Source organism: Notothenia coriiceps, unplaced genomic scaffold, assembly GCF_000735185.1.
Source record: "Notothenia coriiceps isolate Sejong01 unplaced genomic scaffold, NC01 NC01_scaffold00037244, whole genome shotgun sequence".
Classification (NCBI taxonomy): Eukaryota; Metazoa; Chordata; class Actinopteri; order Perciformes; family Nototheniidae; genus Notothenia; species Notothenia coriiceps.
Window position 1 is genome coordinate 25452403 of NW_011369945.1, and position 21315 is coordinate 25473717.

General features: G+C 39.0%; 1 protein-coding gene across 1 annotated transcript in view; it reads right to left on the bottom strand.

Moving 5' to 3' along the window:
* Positions 1-21315, bottom strand: part of LOC104965466 (echinoderm microtubule-associated protein-like 3) — a 44781-nt gene that overhangs the window by 19235 nt on the left and 4231 nt on the right. The gene's annotated exons all lie outside the window — the stretch shown is intronic.

Below are 21315 nucleotides of genomic sequence, written 5' to 3' on the forward strand. Positions count from 1 at the left end.
TTGTTTGCGGCCTGCCAGTAAACCCAAAGCAGAAGAAGAAGAAGTGACGTCAGCGGCTTCATTTGCCTAATCCTCCCCCAGGGACTTATTCCGGTGTGAACGTGATCTGTACTTAGTGCCCTGGGGTACTAAGTGATCTGTACTTAGTTCATGAGAACTAAAGAGTTCTCATGAACTAAGTTCTGATGAACCTTTTTGGGAAAAGTACTGCGGTGTAAAAGCGCCTATTATGAGCGAAAAAGAGGAGACGCCAAGAAATGTTTTCAACAGAAAAAATAGAGCATCATTCTATTACACACAGGAAATCATTTGTTTACAAGACGAGTAAGCGCTTTTCTCGCTTTAAATCACAAAACATTGATGATAAAATGCATCTAAAGTTTTCAGTTAGTGCAGCTTTGAATCAAATCACGTGTAATTAACCTACAAGTCATCAGCAACACCAATGTAGTTTTCAAAACAAAATTTATTCCAGACTGTGAAAATCTGAGAATATTTTTATTTTGGTAATTCCAGAGATCAGACTTTGGAACAGACTTTTATTTTGTGTCGTTATCGACCCCTGTGATTGATTTGAGCTGCGGGCACGTTTCATTGTGTCTGATGTGATGAGGCAGCTGTGGGTCCAGTTTCTGCTCCACTGTGTGTCCTCTGATGGAGGACAGAGCCCCCCACATACACACACACACACACACACACACACACACTCCCAGTCTGCTGAGGCTGCACACTTCTCTGATCTGAAAAACATGCAAAATGATCTCATTTAAAACATCTGCTGCTGTAGAGACACAGTCCAAGTGTTCCCATGTGATGCAAAAAGTGTATCAAATAGTCTAAAGTCTAAACTGTAGTCAAACGCTGAGTTTGTTTTCTGTCAGGTTTTTATTCGACCTAAGACTCGGGCTTATTCTGCTTCTCATATTTGAGAGTATTTTATGCTATTTCACAAATAAGCCAGTAAAATTACGATTTTTTTTTTTATCACGAATGTAATCAGTTCATTGGGCAATTTGTCAATCGACAGAAAATGTATTAGTCGAAGACTCGTTTTTCATACATATGTCAGAAATAGATTTTTTTCCAGTCTCTCAAATATTTACTTCAACTTTTTTTCTTTTTATAAAGTACAGTTTATAGAGAGCTTCACGCAACCCAATGTGCATTTGATCTAAAAGACATGCAATGATAAAATGCAGAAGACATAATAGGTGTGATATATGTAGATATTGCTTTTCTTTGTTTTATATCAGACTTTAAGTGAACATCTTTGGACTTTGGACTAGTAAATCAGGAAAGGTGACGTCAGCGTCGTAGACTTTCTTTCACTATTTTATGACAATTTATAGAACAAACATTCACCAAACTGATCTAGGGAGAAAAGGGAAGCATTTTAGGGAGATTTTGGATGTTCTGCATGATACAAGAGTTGACATCAGTTTTTTTGCTTTGATTTAGAAACTTTTTAACGGCATTTCACTAAATGAGAACATGAAGGAAAAGTCATATATTTTAGAAATTGGTTTTCACAAATGAACAAAAGAAAGTGTGTGTGTGTGTGTTCCATTGGACAATTGATTTATCAGTGTAACCATGGCTACACTAAATGCATTTGCAGTTAACCTTCTCAAATAACCTAATTAAAGTGAGCAGTGACGCCGACAGTCCTGCAGACCTTTACAACTGTCTGGAGGGTATATTTTATCTGCAGCATGCATTTATTTAATATTTGCTTTTAGAGAGAATCAGCCAAGCAACATCCTCGATAACTTCAACAAAAAGTGCTATAAATCCACCTTTAAAGTCTTTTTGGTGGAGCAGGACGCAGAGAGATATCAGCTGCAGTGTTTTAAAATCTAAATCTGCTGTAATTACACAGGAAGAGCTGTGATTGTTTTGTGTCTTTGTGATTGGTGCACAGATTCATGTGTCACTCTGCCTTTCTCATAACAAAGCTGACGCAGGGGGATAATCACACGTCTGTACTCTGTCATTTTAACAAACGCTGTCAGAGGATTCGACAGGAAGAGAGACAGAAACCTGCCGCTCCAGCTGCAGATTCATCTGATGTTCAGAGGGTCAAAAGGTCTTTAAATTAACATGTGAACAAATTATAAAAAAGGTCTGCTGATGTGCCTCTGAGCTCGTGTTTTAGTCTGAAACTCAAAAGACAAAACTGTGGCACATTATAGTTAGTGGTTTATATCACTGTGCTATCATTTGTGCTAACACATTGTTAACCTATGTCTCCGTGGCTAGAATGACATCCCTGGTGCTTGTTGACGACAATGGGCTGATCTGATTGGCTCAAACGTGGGCACACCCGCCAAAAGATAAATTACATAATTATAGGTAATTGTTGGAGCGGATGTTGGTGTGTGGTTGTATCTCTTCTGGCTCCATGCTTATTGGTGTTCTGGGTCGGGTCCAGCTGCTGGTTTCTGAAGGGACCTTTTTCTTTTTAGGGATATTTGATATGTTTTACACATCTGAGGAGCCAGGAAAAACATGTTAGGAGATCTGACAGCATATTGTCCATATTGTATGACTTTAACATTAACAAATCCAAATCATTAACTGAATGAAAAGAAATTAAGACAGTTCCTGTGTTTATATAGTACCATTATGATGCATCAGTTTGGGTGTTCTGTGTCTTTGCAATATGTTTTCAGGCTACCAAAATGTAACATTAAACCATCAAGACCAAAAAGCACAAACTTTAAAAAGGGATTAACGCCTTTCAAGTGACCTGTCTATCACTAGGTAGCCCCGCCCTTAAGCATACCCGGCTTCAGAGCCATATACTAGAATCTATATTATACATATATACATTCTCTCTATATGGCGCTGCCTTGCTTTATAGAGAGGCGAAGTCCCGCCCGTCTACTTCCGACCCATGGGACCTTATTTCTGTAAAATTATGTATTGAAGTCAATGGGGAGAGAAAACGTATCTTTTGATCCCGTTTGAATTGTGCCACGAATTACACAAATGATGTTTGTCAATCTTAAAAAATAATTTCCATGTCAAAAAAGTACAGTTTGTCGTAAAACTGTNGATGCCCTGCCATACAAATCTTATTCTGTGTTGAAAACATATTGTTAATATTATTCTCATGCTAAACAAATGTAATAATTACAGTATTGAATAGAGAATAAAAGTAACAAAAACGTTCTTAAAGTTGATGTGTGACATATTTTGTAGCATTGTTGGTGGGTTTGCAAAGGGGGTCCCCGGCCAGAAGCTAATGATTTTTGGGGGGCCTTGGCATGGAAAAGTTTGGGAACCCCTGCTTTAGCTCACTGAGTCTCTCAGTCTGACAGGAGAGGACTCTCTTCCACTTTGTTGTTGAAAAAACTCTTTATATCCGCTAGCGTAGCTCGCTAGCACCAGAAGCTAACAACAACGATCTTCGGTGTCAGTGCGCTCTCTCTCTCTCTCTCTCTTTCTCTCGCGCACGCACACAAAATGGCTCGTTCCACACAGATGGGCTTATTTAGCGCCATAGGGGAATACACCTGTATAGCTTCAAATTAAAATATTTCCCCCAGAGCATTAATGAAATACTGTGCAAACAAAACCAAATACCAGCAGGTTTATACGGATCGTTTTGGTTAAATGTGCTCAAGAGTCTAAATCCGGCCAAACTGATTATATTACAATCAAAGTGCAAACACTTAATTAAAGCTAAATGCCGGCATACTAATTGATCATTATGGAGTTATGTCTGTACAGTATGTGTTGTCTTTGTGTAGCCATTTCTGAATCTTAAGTGAAAAAACCAAACAAAATGCCATTCTTCAGGAAACCTCTTGTGATTTATGGGAAATGTGATTTATTTTGTAGCTGTTACGTCACATACGCTTTGTCTCGCTTTTCCTGTGGCCCCCTCTCCAATAACATGTTTGTTCTCAGGTCTATATTTGTGAAGACAAACTGCTACCGGTGAGGGAAATCCTGTCTGACCTCTTAGCCTGTTCTGATGAAAACACTGGCACTCTGTCACGGAAAGGAGGCGGCATATACATTTACTTCCATTCTTATCACAGCTTTAACCTTAGTTTGAACAGAAATATTAAGACGTAGCAGCCTCAAAAAGCATTTTCTACACAAATGTGATGGGAAGTAACTAAGTGCATTTACTCAAGTATTGTGCTTGAGTATATTTTTTTGATATATTGCCAATATTGTACTTTTTACTCCACTACATTATTTTAACAATCATAGATAGTTACTTTGTACATAAAAACAGTTATATGCTGATATAATGCAGTATACTGTAGTAATAATAATACACAGTGTTTCACGTTTCTACATTTGGTCAACATTGATAAACTACAATACTTAATACAAGGCTACATGTGCAATCTTCCAGTATTTTTAGTTTTGATACTTGAAGTACATAGTAGCTGGTAATTCTTCTGTACTTTATATTATTCTGGAATTGGCCATTGAGCAGAATGATTACTTACTTTACAGTAATCACGTTTGAATGCTAATACTTTTTTACTTTTTGAAATGTATAAATCAGGGCTTTTTTTGTTTTAATTATTTATTTATTTGGGGTCACATTATATTAAAAGTACAGTTTTGCAAATTATATATTTTTAGAGACCCGAACTCAGAAATCAGGACTTTTAATTGTAATGGAGTATTTTAAGACCAAAGTATTTGTTCTTTTCTTAAGTAAAGGATAAGTACTTCTTCAAACACTACATTTAGCCACTTGTTAGCAACCTTTTTTAAGATAAGCTTAACAATTCAAGCGGCTGGAAGCGGATGCCTTGGTGTGATTCTTAAACACTTTTCAATGTGAGAGCATACTCAGTCAGCATGCACACAGATGATGCATGCATGCTGCGTCACACTTGCGTGCACACACACATAAACACACACAGATGGTTGCAGTTAGAGTGTAATATTTCCACTGAAGTTGCCCTCGGTGTCTCATGTCTGGAAAATCTGAGTCACGCTTGTTTGACAGATCATCTCTGATCTAATGTGGGCTTTGTTTAATAGTCCCATAATGCATTGAGGCGCGTTTGTACGTCAAACAGATGCTTGGACAATCAACACACATCGTCATCAAGGACACATGAGAACGTACTTACATTCTTTAAATAACATACAGATTTGTTCTTCTTTCACTCATTTGCCCTGAACATTTGCATGCATATGCTATTTGTCTTCAGCTGGAGAAGGCATTTTAGACATAGAATAGAAGGGAAGAAACCACAAGTGCAGAGCACACAGCACACACAGTGAAAGTTGTTCTCTGCTTTTAACCCATCCTAGTACTAGGAGCAATTTTCAGACACATTGCATGTAAAATCACAATAATCAGTTCTTTGTCCCCATGTTCTGTATGTGTTTCGGAGCGGACTCAACTAAAGTCTGCCTCTATGTGTGCACAATACTTGTTGTAGCTTCGATGCTAAGCTCCTCCTGGTAGCCTATGTATCAATCCCTCTGACCACCCAATCAACAGTTGGTTTGTCTGGGTGTAAACACGGCAGAAAACAACTTGTGTTCTGCATTTTGTGTGTGTGTGTGTGTGTGTGTGTGTGTGTGTGTGTGTGTGTGTGTGTGTGTGTGTGTGTGTGTGTGTGTGTGTTTGTCTGTGTGTGTGTGATAAAAATAGCAACAGAGGAAGCTATTTGTTGTAGGGACATGCTTTATCAGACCAGTGCTTGGTACACACATCCAGCGTGGTTAACAATAGCTTTTGTGAGTGATTATTTGAGTCTCATGTTGTTGTGTCTGTCTGAAACCACTGATCCCAGGCCAGGCAATAACCGCTACCCATAATGCTGTTCAGTATGGCCTCTTTTGAATAGATGAACAACCATTGATGGACATTTTCATATCTCTGCTCCATTACCAAAAGACTGTCTTAAATAGAAACCTTAATAAGTTACAGTACAGTATAAGATGATAAAACTGATTTACCGTAAACTTCCCTTTACTGCAGCAGCCTCAAAAGGCATTTTCTACCCACCTGTAATGCTTTCAATGAGCCTTGTGTTTTACAACATTTCTAATTATTTATTTACCTTTTCTTTATCCCTTTTGTCAAGAGAAGCTGTTGCCGTTATGTTCTCTGAGTGCTGCTAGGATGATAAACTTTGCTTTTAATGTTGAAAATAAGTTCTGAGGAAAAGCTTCCAAATACGTAATGGAATGATGAAGTTCAGTAGTGTCATTTAGCCACTTGTTAGCATCCGCTTAAAAGTTCATGATTGGGTTATTTAGTGACACATTTTATGCATTGGAACAAAACCTTTAAATCTCTTACTGTAAGTGTGTGTCATGATCTGGTTTTGTGTTTAATGTTCCTGTTTTATTTTGAAATTAATTTTTTCTTTGTGATTGTATACATTTGTTCACCTGTTGCCCCTGCCCTCTCCAGCTGTGTCTTAAAAGCCTGTCTTCTCTTATTTTCTTTAATAATAAATGGGATTTGTCTTTCTTTGTCAGTTCCTGATCTTGTTCCTCATGCCTTTCGATCTACTGGTACAGCGTTTCTTAATTGTTTTGTTGTTTTGTTTTCCTTTGCTTGGTCCTGTCCCCGTTTTTGTATCAGCTTTATTTATTTAATAGCTTGCTTTTCGTTTGTACTCTATAGTTTCCTCCTCTTTTAGTGCTTTTCTGTCCATCCACTTGTTCAAAACTTGACAGTGCCTTATTTGAGGCATCTGAACAAAATCCATTTTAAGTTCCCATTAATTGTAGGATTGGGAATATGGAAAGGCAAAAATGCTTACACAGTTTTGTGTTCTCACTCCTACAGAAATGTTGAGTTTGTCTTGTTTGTTCACCTGTGCATGTGAATGTATTTGTATGTGTACGAGACATAGACCATAAGGTACAGCGCCATGCAAGCTATTCTCATGCTCATTTATTACCACAGAAACTCTGATGACGTTTTTTCTCATGTATTATTAAGCCTTAGCATTAGGGCTAACTTAACTTGAGACATTGATTGCAGCACAACGTGGAAGGATAAACTCCATTCTCGCCTATAAAACATGACATATGCTGTAATCATTTATAAAGTGTCGCTGATGGAAAATGAAGTGAAATAACCAGCATCAGTGCAGGTCTTATATAATGGGCTATATACAGAGCGAGTGGGCCCCAGCCCTTGTGAAGCTGTCATCTGCTGGAGAAGTAAAACAATGGGAGTGAAGGGTGAGAGATAACAGTGCACTACCCCTGCTGTGATAATAACACTGTGCAATGGCTATATTTAGGGGCTCACTTTGACTAAATTGCTTGGTGTGTGTGTGTGTGTGTGTGTGTGTGTGTGTGTGTGTGTGTGTGTGTGTGTGTGTGTGTGTGTGTGTGTGTGTGTGTGTGTGTGTGTGTGTGTGTGTGTGTGTGTGTGTGTGTGTGTGTGTGTGTGTGTGTGTGTGTGTGTGTGTGTGTACACTGGGCTGTTCAGACCTCAAAGCTATGCAGCCCCACCAAAGCTCATATATCAACTTTCCCAGTAAAATGACTTTCAAAAATAACTATGTGTGCAGTTCCTCTTTCCCCAGCATCAGAGATACTTATGTTGTTAAATAAAAGATTAGTTTGGTCATTTTATTGTATTGTATTTGACAGAAATAATCTAATTGGTGTGTGTGTCCCTTTCAAGACCATCCTCTTATACTATGTAATATAGTGACACTATGAGTTGTCCTCACTACAGTACGCACACACACACACACACACACGCACGCACGCACGCACGCACGCACGCACACACACACACACACACACACACACACACACACACACACTCCACACACACACACTATATACACGCACGCACGCACACACACACACACACATACACACACACACACACACACACACACACACACACACACACACTCAGAGTTTTAAATTTGACCTTTTCGTGAATGGACGTTGTGGTTTTACTAAACGTATTAAATCAGCACCAGGTCCTGCTACCTCCAATAAAAACAGCTCAGGCCTGAACAGCAGAATAATTACTTTTTAATAGATTTTCACTCGGGTACGACTCCAGCTGATGTATTTACAGGAGGAACAATAAGCTTTACTCTTCTCCTGTGCTCTGAAGTATCCCACGCTACCCATGCTACGTTTGCAAACAGACTAACCTGAGAATAAACTTTTATCCAACAGTTGGTATTATGATTTTATTATTTGGTTTGTGAAAGATTTTGTATTTAGATAACATTTGATTGATTGATGATGGGAAGACACATACAGAGCAAAGACAGCCTAAAACCGACATAGTGATTTGCTGATTTAAAAAACAAGTGAAGCCTTTTTTCAAGGTTTTTCTTTAAACCTGAAATGAACAGTGTTTTTTTAAGCCACTTGGGGGCAGTAGAAACAAATATGGGCAAACATTGATATGTTATCACTTTTAAATTTAGTTGCTTATTTTTCCCATCAAGAAGTAACAGTATAAACGTTATCATTCATTTGGAGTGGTTGCATGGGCAATATATCGATATTATGTCAATGTCTTCTTAGATGTTGTACAGTATTGTAAGCACATTGTCTTTTCCTTCCTTAAAAGCTGCTATTTTCCATTAACCGCTTGGTCATCAAATGCAAATGACTGTTGATTATTTATCAACATTCTAATTGTGTATTTTTATGTTTTGTAAAAGCTGAAATGCTCAACCCTAAAATATTGTCACAATATCCACAGGGAGGTATTTGGAACAAATGTTTTAAACCTTTACATAATTTATTTCTTGGTGGACACCAGGCAATCCAATGTGTTTCTGACATGAGTATTTAAACACATTTTAGAACTTAACAATTGAATCACATAGCCAAAACCAAAGTATATGTGTGATTAATCATATGGGGAGTACTGGCAGACAATATACTGTACAGTAACCGAGACCTCAAGACGTAATTCTCCTGCAGTTCCCTCCTTTCCTGTATCGCTGCACACAATGTTTTCTTACTGTTGACAGTGTTTCCCGCTCTGTTTCTATTGGCTGGCAGCCAGGGTTTTCTGAAGCCATCATGAAGAGATAAGCCAATCACAGTGACCAGGTTAACAACGGGGTTATCAGCGCTACTGTTTACTTAACCCCGTTCACCACAGATACTCAACACATGTGGACTTGTGTGCACGTAAGTAGCCTTATCTTGCTTTGTGAGCTGTATATATCACAGTGTTAGATTGATATTAAATGAAATGATCCATGGCAGGAGCAGAGGTATCAGTGTCCCAAGCCTTAAGGCACTCAACACAAACAAACAGTGTCCTTATTTTGAAAACTTTTCCCCTTTTCCCTTACTTTTTGTCTTCGGATTATGGGTTCAGTTCAGACACAGACATGCAAAACAGACCCTGTATTGTGCACACACATCAATGCACACACAGCCCTCTTCCTGTTGGATTTATTCCCGCCATTTGGAGAACAATTTAGCTTGACCTTCAAATGGGAATGTTCTGGACCTTATCAGAGGGTTTTGGTAACGGCCATGGAGTTACACAATCAAAATCTTAGATGTAATCATTCCCTCCAGGTTTGCTCATGTTGGACCTTTCACTGCCCCCTTAAATGCAAACTCAGGATATTTGTTCAATTAATCTGTTGCAAAAACTAAAATGTGAATGTTGGCTTCAGTTGAAGGTTACAAGTGGAGTTGTTCTACTAGCTGCAACATGGGATTATCATTTTTCATGACTTTCAAGCCTGTGCACTAGATGTCACTGTTTTACATGCAGACTGCAATGCATTACCCCAATAATTAACTGTTTCATAAGCTTACAGTGAAACCTCAGTAAAAACACAGTCAGCTAACACATTACATAAAGAGCAACATGCACAGTGGCAAAATGCAGGCAAATTGACATTAAAACAAGTAATCTAGGTCAGAATTACAAGTGTCTCCGATCAAAAGTATTTTTTTTGGGACATGATGGCCTTTAGCTTTTTGCTCTTAAAAAGTACATACTACTATAGTTTTCAGGTTCATATTGTGTGTCTCTACTGGGACATGTCTCCATGCTTTAATGTTCAAAAAGCTCTTTATTTTTCTCATACTGCCTGGACAGAGGGTGAAAAGAGGTGCTGCAGCACAGGCAGTATGAGAAAAATAAAGAGCTTTTTGAACATTAAAGCATGGAGACATGTCCCAGTAGAGACACACAATATGAACCTGAAAACTATAGTAGTATGNTTATCTTTTGATCTCATTTGAATTGTGCCACGAATTACACATATGATGTTTGTCAATTTAAAAGATAATTTTGCAAGTCAAAAAAAATGTGTCATAAAACTGTGAAGTAACACTTTTTTTTGTGTGAAACCGCTCAATTAACTACATCTNGACATGATGGCCTTTAGCTTTTTGCTCTTAAAAAGTACATACTACTATAGTTTTCAGGTTCATATTGTGTGTCTCTACTGGGACATGTCTCCATGCTTTAATGTTCAAAAAGCTCTTTATTTTTCTCATACTGCCTGTGCTGCAGCACCTCTTTTCACCCTCTGTCTGAAACCAGAGCCCAGTCTGCTCTGATTGGTTAGCTGGCCGGCTCTGTTGTGATTGGTCAACAGCTTAGAGATGTCCCGCCCCTTAACCTATAACATGCAATGTGTTGTAGCGCTAGCCAATAAAAACGCAAGTGTAATATAGCGACGTCATTATGTGACCTCAGCAAACAAAGGAGGCATTTCAGGCAGGGGGGGAATAATAGCCTTTGCAGACCATTTACATGCACTAAAACATATATAACAAAAGTACAATAGGGCCCCTTTAACGCTGAGCTTCACAACACCACCCTCTTTCCTGTTTGGCCGGCGTTCAGCAGCGAGACTCCAAGTTGCTGTTTGATGCATAAACAGTGCACTCGCGGTCACCGAGTTTAAATGATTAACCTCCTCAATTTACTTTTCCATCTGAAGCAGTTAAAACTGTGGATATCTGTTTAGTTTATCTCTCATTCCTCTTCTTTACGCTGCCAGAGTCGTTTGAGTTTCTCTGTATTGTTTAATTGACGCTGAGCTCAGCCTTGACCTAAACAAATGTGGTTTAGATTCTGGGAGTGTTGCTATTAATATCCACCCAGTCTTTTGGCAGCAGACAGCTGATACTTAAAGAGGGAGACAGGGCATGATGGGAGGGAACTGCCTGCCTGGTGCACAGGGAAAAATCTGTTAAACTACTGAGAGTTTCACAGTCAGCAGCTTAATATATCAGGAATCTGCAACAACGCAGCAGCATTTCTCAGCAGTATGGCTTATTTTGAGCCACAGTTGGAGTTAAGTAGCACAGACTATTGTGTATTTGCTTCCAATTGCTTAAGGTAGGCAGTTTACAATGTTTTATGATTGCATAGCGTCATGTAAACTCTTGCAAAGTGATTTTGGATCTTATTTTGGATTGCAATCCAGACAGTTTTAAGTCCATAAGGACAAACTGAAAGATCAATATTGAAAACTAGCTTTTGTTATCTCATTAAGAGTTTTTTATTGTTGTATTTCACTCAACAAGACAGATTTCTCATGCCAGCTCTCAGGCTTCATTTGCCCGGCTCATAATGAAAATCCCTGGTGTCGGGGCCAATGCAAACATTCCAAGTGATTTAGCCGAGGCAAAATTAAATTCCTCGAATGATTATTGCTCAAGTGTTTTTTTTTTTTTCCTCTGGTGTGCTCATAAAAGAAAAGACTTGCAGGTGCAGGAAGAACATTCCTCTGTCATGCTATTGAAAGGGGAGTTGTGTTCCCTTTTTTCCGCTGTACTCTATTCCTGTATAGCCAGATGGAGGGGTGGCGTTCCAACCCAAACATCTACCTTCTCTCGGAGACAAAACACAGGCCCGCTTTGTGCGATACAATTACCAATTATTTTTCAGTTTGATGGGGAATAGCTGTTTTAACATTGATTCCAACAGTAGGTGTGATGTTGGAGATATGTCCGCCGCAAAGTGGTAAAAGTTGGAGCTTCTGTGGCCTCAACCACAGCATTCTAAACTTTGTGAAGCTTGGACTCAGGGGTGTGTTCCTAATATGTGACTTGGACTTGAGTCAGCAATAATTCCGTTTACTTGGTACTGAACAACATAAATAAAGACTTGTCTTAGATACCAGAGGCCTGTGATTGCACTTGGATTTTGGCATAATCCCTTGCAATGGCCTGATATCCCCCACAAATATTGTATATTATTGGATCAGATTACTGCAGTGTACAACAGGTCACTCATACAACCACAGATACTCCCCTTCCATGTCTGCATATCCAATCAGCTTGGAGCCTTTTAGCTCATGGTTTTGGTTCATCACCAGCACACTCTGCTTTCATCAACCTCTTTTCCAGTTGCAGCAAACAAGCTCTTTTTTGGGTAAGACAGAGCTAAAGCAAATTTCGAGATTTCCTTTTTCTAGGTGGTAAGACAACTTCAAGTAGAAGTTGCTGTGGCTGTGTAGGTGACCAACTTTGAACTAGGGAAAAGCATCTCAGTGCAATTAAATCAAGTCAAAAGTAATGTAATCAACAAATCCCCCAAAATCGTTGTAATATCTGTTCATTTATTTTTAAACCATCTCTTACTCTGCTTGACAATTTGAAATGGCATCAAATTCTGTGAATTCGAAATGCATCATTCGGGACATAACTTTAAAGAGAGATTCAAAGGCTTTATTATCAAATGCACAGAAGCTATAGTGTGAAGTTTACGTTTGTTTTAAAAAGCTGGGTGTCACTTAAGTTTGAGAACTATACTGTATGTGACAATAACAAGAATAGTGTGAGTGTCAGACCCTGTAAATGCATCATAAACAAAATATTTTTAAATGTTCTTACCTGCGCTTCTATTGGCTAGCGCTCCAACGCATTATACATGATAGGCTAAGGGGCGTTACATCTCTAAGCGGTTGACCAATCACAACACAGCCGGCCAGCTAACCAATCAGAGCAGACTGGGCTCTGGTTTCAGACAGAGGGTGAAAAGAGGTGCTGCAGCACAGGCATTATGAAGTGCTTGTTGAACCTTAAAGCAGGTAAACATGTCACAGGGGAGGCACTAAATACAAATATGAAAGGAAAATTAGCAGAATGTGTCCTTTCACATTTGTAAATTACCATTTGGTTGTCATATTGTATGACACATCTCTCAGAAAGGGGAAATGTTGCACAAGGGTAAGACACATGACTGCTTGTGTTGAGCTTTTACGTTTTAAAGGTCACCTTTTATGCAAAATCCAGCTTTTCATGTATTTTATACACTGACATGTGTCCCCTCTGTGTAAAGAGATTCTGGAAGTTTCAGGAAAAAAGATTCTCTCACTTTTTGTCTCAGGACAAAAAGTGAGAGAATCTTTTTTCCTGAAACTTCCAGAATCTCTTTACACAGAGGGGACACATGTCAGTGTATAAAATACATGAAAAGCTGGATTTTGNCACATCGGCAGCAAATCTGTATCCGCTCGTTGTACACCCGTTTTTTAAAAGATTTGGGTACGGAGGAAAAGAGAGAGGGTTTTATTTTCTGACGCTGCGTGAGTTCCCCGACGCACCGGGGACACATATTTATGTATACAAGACATCACAAAGTGCATTTCGCATGATAGGTCCCCTTTAAAGTCTTGCACCTTGAATAAAGCATTATGTAAGGATGGCTCTGTTTAGATCCATCATTTTAACCAAAATGGCCCCAAAAAACTATTTATTTTCTTCTATAACTCTTTGCTATTAGACGCCAAAACTCCTCTTAGTCCCTCTGCTTCTTCCACATGAACAAAACAACTGGATCGGAAATGTATCCAACTAGTGGAAAAGAACAAGTGTTTTCTCACGGCTTATTGGTGGAATTAACATTAAAGAAAGCCACTATACAGTATATGTGAGCATCTGAGCTGATGATACTTTGTCCAACAGGCGAGAAGCGTTAATCTCGATGACCCTGAGAAACCATTTAAAATCCCAAATGGCTTTTTTGCTAATTACACTGAAGGGCTCGCATATAAGAAGAAACCAAGTGGTTAACATTAATGAAAGTCAAATGTAGAAAGAACTGAAACATTAATAAGATAATTATCAAACCAGGAAGGATTGATCAAATAATGTTCTGCTTCATGCAGCCAATTACTGACAGAGCGCCATCTGTGATTAGGAAAATCTGGATGCTGTCTGAGTAAGTTAAGACTCACTGATGTGATTGTAACTTAAATAACGTGAAGTCGTGCACTGAACATCCAGCAATCTGTGTAGAAATACTTAGAATTGCATTTCTAGGGTTCAAACTGAGTGGCTCAAAGTGCACTAACTATTCATCACCTTTGTAGGACTGATAAAAAGTTATATTATAAGTACTTTTTTAAAACAACACCTTGATATGGCTTCTGTAATATGTGACTGTTCGTGTTAATACAATAAATGTTTGTGTGTATTTTACTTAAAGACTTTTACCAGAGAAAACTGAAAATGTGTTTAGACACCATGAAGTGATTAAAGCTAGTCAAATATTTTTTTAAACCGGGAAATGTCACATGTACGCTTCCACTAAATTCAATGCATCACGAAGTTAGTTTGAACTGTCATCATCCATTGTTAAGCACTGAGAAATATGATCGAAGGATAATAGAGTGTGGCAGTCGTTTGTGTGACCCGGAAGTTAGCATCTCCCTGGTTCCCTCCACGGAAACCTAACAGGAACTTTTCATTGGATTTTTGAATTATTGCACAAAACAATCTCTGTTCAAATCTCTTCATATCTTGTGTTAACGGCAGATCTCATTTAAGGAATCTAACCAAAAACTATTTTAAAAAAACGTTGACTTTGAGACCAGGGAACAGGAAGTGCTACGATGCTAGCTCCCTGCTCATAGAGTCCTATTGTGAAGCAGGAAATGTTCAAAGTTGTATGTTAGAAATGTAAAGTACGGGTCCCCAGCACATAGAAGCTGCCGGATGATAACTTGCATATGTTGGGAAATGTTCAAAATTAGCATTAGTTTTGTTAATTTGTATTAATTAACATTACGTGGACAATAGTTAAAACATTTGGTTTTTAGGGGTTATTGAGGATGCTGAGTCCATTTCTGACATTTTCAGAATCAAAAATGAACCAGAAAGTGTCGTATTTGTACTGTCTGTGGGCTGATTTTGATTAATTTTGGGTCGATTTGGAAGATTTAGGGGACTCTCTGGATCATTTGGATTGGACAGATTGCCTATTTATCTGAAAACAAATTGTCCACAGTAGAGATAATAATGTCTATCTTGTGCTCACTGTATCCAATGGTCTCAACACTTCTCATAGTAGTCAAAATCAGACTATAGGCTTCCCAAAGCAAACTAAAATAAAAAAAAGAGTTTTAAGTGCACCTGGCTGAAGTCCAGTTTTTATTTATTTTTTTAAAAAACAGTGATTTTATGGGGTTATTGAGAATGCTGAGTCCATTTCTGACACTTCCAGGATCAAATATGGCAGGTCTAACCCAAAAATGTCATATTTGTACTTCTTGTTGTCTGATTTGGAAGATGTACAGTAGGTATCCAATGGTCTCAACACTAGTCAAAATCAGACTATAGGCTTCACAAAGCAAGCTCAAATATAACAAAAAGTGCACCTGGCTGAAGTCCAGAGCGCCCAGAGGTGCTGTCAGAATCAGTCTTCGCACCAAGCTGGTCCGTGTGTTTCCCAAAAGTGCGAGGTCGGACAGGGAGCTCGCCGCGCTCCAGTCCACGCGCAAAGTACCGTCAGCGGCCACTGTCGGGAGGAAGAGAGCCACGTGAAGATCATGTGAAATGAACAAGTTGTAAAACTCATAGTCGCCACGCAAAAAGAACAAATTCTCGCTCCGAAAATAACGACTCACTTCCGCTCTCAAAGTGGCACAGAAACGTTGTTGGTTGTTATTTCTGGAGCAAGAACACGATCAACTATGAGTTTTAAAAGATGAGGAAAAGAAAGTACGAGTTGCTTTATGTTGCAGCATGCCAACACATGCCTCGACGGGGTTTCCCAGGCAGCCACGCAGGGGCCATGACCATATAAGGGAATGTGATGTTGATGCCATATCTCACTGCAGTTTCCCGCCAAAGAAAACCACAAACACCTAGATTAAAAGATTCAGAAGGGAATTAAGGAAGTTAAAAAGGTACCAATTTATAAATATGTTGTTCATCGGCTTTAATTATTTAAAAGAAGGGTTTTAAATGCATCTGTGAAGCAAAAAGACTTTAAAATGTGTTAAATCTTGAAAAAGGACTAACACATAATTCAGTAGGATATCGTTTCAAGATACCACAACAAATATATTTGACATTAATTTACATTAAGAGATGAAGCCTTGGCATGTTTATTTTTCTTTTTTCAGAATATAATAAGCAACTGGCATCATTGAAGAGGCAGGGTAAATACTTATAGATAATTAATAACATCATACAACTTCCCCAGTCGATTACTTACAGTTAAAGAACGTTTTTTTGTATTACATGTTTTCTTAAATGTCATGTTTAAGTATGCAAATGAGAGGTTAATCGGTTAACTATGGGCAGAAATGTTAACATTGGATAAAGCCAGGGTTTCTTTTTGGTGACATTTAAGAGTCAAAGGTTTTTTACAGAGGGGAAACTTCTTTATATTGCTCCATAAACCAGGACATACTGCCAACAGCCACATTTTTTACCATGTTTTTAGTAATAAAAGTGAGTATAAATGAGGCTGTGAACGCTTTGTGAAGGACACCCTCTGTAAAAAGCTTCAGAAGATAGATAGTAATGAAACTGGAGAGTGTAAAAGCTGCTGAAGTGGAGGAGAAATAAAACTCCCTTACATATGGATTGTAAAATGCATACATGTTGTACAAACTACAGGTTAAAAGGGTCAAATGTACTTATAGATATCACTATGAAACTTCAGATCATCACTGACATTAAGACCATTATATTTCCTATTACAAGTTTTCTCAAATCTATAAATATGCATATGAGGCATTATCTAATGCATAGACTCAAATAGAGAAGAAGTGGGGATTGCTGTGAAAGGGGGGGTTAACAAACTCCCTTACAGATATGTATTGTACAATTCATACATTTTGTACAAACTACAGGTTAAAAGGGTAAAATGTACTTATAGATATCACTATGAAACTTCCCCAGGAGGACTTGTTGCATTCAAGATATTCTACAATCTCTAAATATGCATATGAGGCATTATCTAATGTTCATTTTTGGTGAATTTAGAAGTAATCTACAGACACAAATGTGGATTTTGGATGTTTTCATTGCAGTAGTCTGAAAGAAAACAGTAGTTGCCTGTAGTGACTTGTCTTAAAATCCTAGTTTCAGAAACACACTTCTTTGTATTATGCATGGTACAAGTCAGGGCTGGCCTTGGTTGCAGCGTGCTCTGCAGAGACTACTTGTAGTGAGATAACATGGGGTTTTGGGCACAGATGCCTCTTTCCATGCACGTCCAAAGCCATGCCGGGTCATGCAGGTACTGTGAGCACAAGCTGTTGGATATTTCATGAAGTTTGTCGGAGGGAGAGAAAGCAGTGAGACACGTGAAAGAAACAGTGAACAAGCGACACGCCTCCTGATGGCCTTATGCATGTATTACATCCCCTGCTGTTAAAACACACATTCTCCGACATCAACACACGAACGAGAGAAGCGAGCAAAGGTCACTGAGCAACCTTTCGGGCTGCAGACGTCACAAAGTGCATGTCTTTAGACGACTCGGTTGAATACACTGGGTTAACCTTTTTCTAACAGCTGCCCTCATCATGATCCGACACTCTTCACATGGAGCAGATGGTGCTTTTAAGAACACGAGGTCTTTCCTCCCAGTGGCCATCAAACTCCTCACCCTTCAGTAAAGGGAACTGAGAGCGTCCCCCCCACCACTATGTGCAATAGAAATACCTTTACCATCATTACACACTCTCTGCTATATAACATCTGCCACTACGTCTTTTGCACTACTGAATACTGGTAATATTTACATTAATTATGAGACCGTCTATGTTTCCTGTAGATATGTAATTGCTCTTTTTACTGCACTGTTAGAGTACAGTTGTATTATTATTATCATGCTGATGTGTATTTTTATTTTATTTGTGTAACTCTGGCACAACAATTACCTTCGGGATGAATAAAGTCAGATCTTATCTTATCTTGCGGCAACATATCAGCACCTGAAGCAGCTCCCTCTCTCTCTCTCACACACACACACACACACACACACACACACACACACACACACACACACACACACACACACACACACACACACACACACACACACACAACTCGCCACCCTCCAATTCAGATTTGCAAAACGAGATTAAGAGGTGGATCTCTGAATGTCAGCGCCTGGCTCTTGTTCCTCTGCAGGGAGGCGTTTCCTGTTACTGTGTGTGTGAGAAGAACCGCTCGCTCCATTAGTCTGCGGCACCCAATCTCCAACCCTCGGTCCAATATGAGGAGCAATCACTCCGCCCCGGGTACCAAAACCTGCACGTTTAGCGTACGGAGCTCAGGTTGCCCCACCGGCTGAACTCAATATGTGCCGTTTAATTGGCTGTGAAGAGATCGGATGCCCGGGGTGTATTGTATCGTTGAATCTAGGCCACCTTGCTCAATGAAAGTATTGTTCGAGGAGTGAAAGATGCGCACTTGTTTTGTTAAAAAGCTTCAGATGAACGTCCAGTCATTTGAATTTGAGCCCCGTGCATGCAGGCGCTGTTTTCCTACACCTATGAGAATTTAAAGTGACACGTCAGCAACTCACTGTCAGAAAACACCCGTTTGACCATGAGTTTGTTGAGCTGGTTTATTTCATTTAACTGCGACACACGTTAACAAAAGACATCGCACTCACTGCAGCAGAAATGTGTTGCGTCCACGTCTAGAGCTGCGGAGATATTATCTATTCAATTAATTTCAAACTGTTTGTATTCTTCTTATCGGATTATTCAACAAATCTGTTTTTTGTTAAAGTAGACTTTGTTCATTTATGTCCTTTTAAAGCTGCTAGACTTTTATTTCCGGAAACGTAGAGCTGCTCGATTATGGCAAATATCATAATCTCGATTATTTGGGTCAATAATTGATATCACGATTATTAAAAAAAATTATCCATATACTTTAAAAACATCCATTTATTGAAAAAAACTGTTGATTACTCTGAACTTTAAAGGTGGGGCATGTACATTTGAGAAACCGGCTCGAGATACACTTGTTGTTATATTCCATTATATTCCATGGAATGCTCTTAACATCCTGATAGCAATGAATATCTGAAGTGCTTTGACAAAAAATCCATAAAAAAACGTCATCTGTGGAAGCCGTGGCGCTGTAAAAAGCACGACCAATCATCTGAGCCGGCCCGGCTAAAGTAACTGGATGGCCTACCTGCCTGTCAGCCTTCCATCTCTGCACAAACTTATCTCGTGCCCTCATTGGTCATGTCCACGTTCGTGTGTGTGTTGGAGGAGGGGCTCTGTGAGGAAGTGGCAGATTTTCTCCGGTCGTGTATTTTCAAATTCAGGCGATCTCGAGCCGGTTTCTCAAACTTACATACCCTACCTTTAAGTAATGTTTGGTGAAAACTACAGTTGCAACGTAGCTTTTTAAACACTTGTGCTCTGAGCTAAAAGCTAACATCAGCATGACAACATGTTCACAATGACGATGCTAAAATGCTGACGCTCATCAGGCTCTGTAGGTTTACCATATACTCACCATGTTCAAACTTTAAATGTAGTCTGTCCGCATGCTTTTTCCTTTTTTGTTGTTGCCAGGAAGTGTTCTTTAATGATGGGCATGCAAAGTGTAGTCAAAGTCAACTTTATTGTCAATCTTTGAGTTTGTGTGTGCAGACAGAGAGATTGAAATACTGTTTCCCACAATCCCGAGTACAAAAACAAAGATATAAACAAATATGTAGATACCTATATATATACACAATCAAAAGACACATTTATACATACGCACACATTAAGACATAAATAAAAGCACAACTATCAATATATACAAAATAACAGTCACTTAAATATCTTTGAGAATCTACATTAGTGCAAGACTGTCCATAGCAGCGTACTAAAAGTGTCTGGTGCTGGCTTTGAGTGTCAAAGAGGACTGTTACCAGCACGGTGTTGGCAACCTAGTAATTATCTGTATTTACATTATATTGGGAAGTGCAGACAAATTCTAAACAAATCAAAATTATTTTCACATCAGTATCCTCTCACCTCTCACTTCATATAATGTGTTGTAACTCAGTGTAACTTAAGGACATGTGAGCAGACAGGCCTCTTTGTTTGTAGATCCTCATTCCTCAACACTTTTGCATATAGGAAGAGATGGACGTGCTCTTTCCTATGAGCTTCATTGCACTTGGAAACAGCAGGTAGCTCTGCTTCCTCTAGGATTTATGTATTTAACTGCGTTTAATTGCAATACAATCATCATGTACAAGAGTTAATGTCTAATAAAGTTGCAGTAGTGTTTGACCTTCAATACTCACACTGACGGTGTGTTTGTCACCTCTGATTCTTTCTCAGTGCAGCTGATCAAAGTGTTTACATAGCCTCACCCACTCTGTGTGATATCAGTGATTGTAGTTTCGATACGTCAATCAGTTGTATTTTTGGCTTTTATGGCAGCTTTCTTGCGTCTCAAACACAATTCCTGCCCTTTATTTGAAAGACTTAAAGACTGTAAACTGAAGGTTAGTTGATAACTAAGTAAAAGTTGTTATTGTGCTCTCAAAAAAAGGCCCGGATGGTCAAACTATATGCTGGAATAATACTCTGGATATGGTGTTATTTTAATGCAGTAAACTTTGAAATGAACAGTGAATGTGTTCTTCTGAACAACTAATAACAGTTTTCTTATCCTTTTAATATGTTTTCTTCGCTGTTATTTATCCCATAAACGAAGAGCATTGAGTTCAAATATTATGATATCTGATTTTATCACCTACTACTAATACCTCATTCACACCAACGCAACTCCGGTTCAAGCTCCGTGCTAGATCTTTTCAGGTTCAGAACCGGTTCTTCGGTTTAGCTCCGGCTCTTTTCACACTGCCCAGATCCGACTGGTGCTGCGCATGCGTCCATCGTTGCCGTATGACGTACCGTTTGCGTGCCTGCTCTCATAAGCCAAACCCACGAAGCCCTCACAGTCTGACAGACACACAACAACAATGGCCAGATGTGCTCAGCTTCCTCTGTCCCTTCAGAAGACCAGTTCCATTGACGTAGCTGTCCCTCAGTGACCACTGTCTGCTGTTACGTTTCTCGATCGTGTGTACCAAAACTGGATAAAACGGTCGCTTTTTGTTTC